Source organism: Rutidosis leptorrhynchoides, chromosome 10 (genome assembly GCF_046630445.1).
Source record: "Rutidosis leptorrhynchoides isolate AG116_Rl617_1_P2 chromosome 10, CSIRO_AGI_Rlap_v1, whole genome shotgun sequence".
Lineage (NCBI taxonomy): Eukaryota > Viridiplantae > Streptophyta > Magnoliopsida > Asterales > Asteraceae > Rutidosis > Rutidosis leptorrhynchoides.
Genome location: NC_092342.1, coordinates 150,050,508 through 150,053,849, shown reverse-complemented (window position 1 = coordinate 150,053,849; position 3,342 = coordinate 150,050,508).

Below are 3,342 nucleotides of genomic sequence, written 5' to 3'. Positions count from 1 at the left end.
TAAAATATCCTGTTTACACACGACCATTACATAATGGTTTACAATACAAATATGTTACATCGAAATCAGTTTCTTGAATGCAGTTTTTACACAATATCATACAAACATGGACTCCAAATCTTGTCCTTATTTTAGTATGCAATAGCGGAAGCTCTTAGTATTCACCTGAGAATAAACATGCTTTAAACGTCAACAAAAAATGTTGGTGAGTTATAGGTTTAACCTATATATATCAAATCGTAACAATAGACCACAAGATTTCATATTTCAATACACATCCCATACATAGAGATAAAAATCATTCATATGGTGAACACCTGGTAACCGACATTAACAAGATGCATATATAAGAATATCCCCATCATTCCGGGACACCCTTCGGATATGATATAAATTTCGAAGTACTAAAGCATCCGGTACTTTGGATGGGGTTTGTTAGGCCCAATAGATCTATCTTTAGGATTCGCGTTAATTAGGGTGTCTGTTCCCTAATTCTTAGATTACCAGACTTAATAAAAAAGGGGCATATTCGATTTCGATAATTCAACCATAGAATGTAGTTTCACATACTTGTATCTATTTTGTAAATCATTTATAAAACATGCATGTATTCTCATCCCAAAAATATTAGTTTTTAAAGTGGGACTATAACTCACTTTCACAGATTTTTACTTCGTCGGGAAGTAAGACTTGGCCACTGGTTGATTCACGAACCTATAACAATATATACATATATATATCAAAGTATGTTCAAAATATATTTACAACACTTTTAATATATTTTGATGTTTTAAGTTTATTAAGTCAGATGTCCTCGTTAGTAACCTACAACTAGTTGTCCACAGTTAGATGTACAGAAATAAATCGATAAATATTATCTTGAATCAATCCGCGACCCAGTGTATACGTATCTCAGTATTGATCACAACTCAAACTATATATATTTTGGAATCAACCTCAACCCTGTATAGCTAACTCCAACATTCACATATAGAGTGTCTATGGTTGTTCCGAAATATATATAGATGTGTCGACATGATAGGTCGAAACATTGTATACGTATCTATGGTATCTCAAGATTACATAATATACAATACAAGTTGATTAAGTTATGGTTGGAATAGATTTGTTACCAATTTTCACGTAGCTAAAATGAGAAAAATTATCCAATCTTGTTTTACCCATAACTTCTTCATTTTAAATCCGTTTTGAGTGAATCAAATTGCTATGGTTTCATATTGAACTCTATTTTATGAATCTAAACAGAAAAAGTATAGGTTTATAGTCAGAAAAATAAGTTACAAGTCATTTTTGTAAAGGTAGTCATTTCAGTCGAAAAAACGACGTCTAGATGACCATTTTAGAAAACATACTTCCACTTTGAGTTTAACCATAATTTTTGGATATAGTTTCATGTTCATAATAAAAATCATTTTCTCAGAATAACAACTTTTAAATCAAAGTTTATCATAGTTTTTAATTAACTAACCCAAAACAGCCCGCGGTGTTACTATGACGGCGTAAATCCGGTTTTATGGTGTTTTTCGTGTTTTCAGGTTTTAAATCATTAAGTTAGCATATCATATAGATATAGAACATGTGTTTAGTTGATTTTAAAAGTCAAGTTAGAAGGATTAACTTTTGTTTGCGAACAAGTTTACAATTAACTAAACTATGTTCTAGTGATTACAAGTTTAAACCTTCGAATAAGATAGCTTTATATGTATGAATCGAATGATGTTATGAACATCATTACTACCTTAAGTTCCTTGGATAAACCTACTGGAAAAGAGAAAAATGGATCTAGCTTCAACGGATCCTTGGATGGCTCGAAGTTCTTGAAGCAGAATCATGACACGAAAACAAGTTCAAGTAAGATCATCACTTGAAATAAGATTGTTATAGTTATAGAAATTGAACCAAAGTTTGAATATGATTATTACCTTGTATTAGAATGATAACCTACTATAAGAAACAAAGATTTCTTGAGGTTGGATGATCACCTTACAAGATTGGAAGTGAGCTAGCAAACTTGAAAGTATTCTTGATTTTATGTAATTAGAACTTGTAGAATTTATGAAGAACACTTAGAACTTGAAGTTAGAACTTGAGAGAGATCAATTAGATGAAGAAAATTGAAGAATGAAAGTGTTTGTAGGTGTTTTTGGTCGTTGGTGTATGGATTAGATATAAAGGATATGAAATTTTGTTTTCATGTAAATAAGTAATGAATGATTACTCATATTTTTGTAATTTTATGAGATATTTCATGCTAGTTGCCAAATGATGGTTCCCACATGTGTTAGGTGACTCACATGGGCTGCTAAGAGCTGATCATTGGAGTGTATATACCAATAGTGCATACATCTAAAAGCTGTGTATTGTACGAGTACGAATACGGGTGCATACGAGTAGAATTGTTGATGAAACTGAACGAGGATGTAATTGTAAGCATTTTTGTTAAGTAGAAGTATTTTGATAAGTGTATAGAAGTCTTTCAAAAGTGTATAAATACATATTAAAACACTACATGTATATACATTTTAACTGAGTCGTTAAGTCATCGTTAGTCGTTACATGTAAGTGTTGTTTTGAAACCTTTAGGTTAACGATCTTGTTAAATGTTGTTAACCCAATGTTTATAATATCAAATGAGATTTTAAATTATTATATTATCATGATATTATCATGTATGAATATCTCTTAATATGATATATATACATTAAATGTCTTTACAACGATAATCGTTACATATATGTCTCGTTTAAAAATCATTAAGTTAGTAGTCTTGTTTTTACATATGTAGTTCATTGTTAATATACTTAATGATATGTTTACTTATCATAGTATCATGTTAACTATATATATATCCACATATATGTCATCATATAGTTTTTACAAGTTTTAACGTTCGTGAATCACCGGTCAACTTGGGTGGTCAATTGTCTATTTGAAACATATTTCAATTAATCAAGTCTTAACAAGTTTGATTGCTTAACATGTTGGAAACATTTAATCATGTAAATTTCAATCTCAATTAATATATATAAACATGGAAAAGTTCGGGTCACTACATATCTTGTGGTCTTCTATTTCTTATTTGTACAGCTAAATGGCGAACAATCACTTCATCAAATCTGAAACCAGTATTCCCTGCAACTACTGGACAGCAATTCTAGAGAGGCACACACTATGACCTGCTCTCAGTACTACTGCCAGTGTAGCTGTAACAGATTTGGAGTTACTTAACAGATCAATTAGGTTTGTGGAAGCTACACAACCTACTACTGAAAATCCAGAGGGAACACAAGCTCGTTTTGAATTTCAACTGAGAGGAGTTCA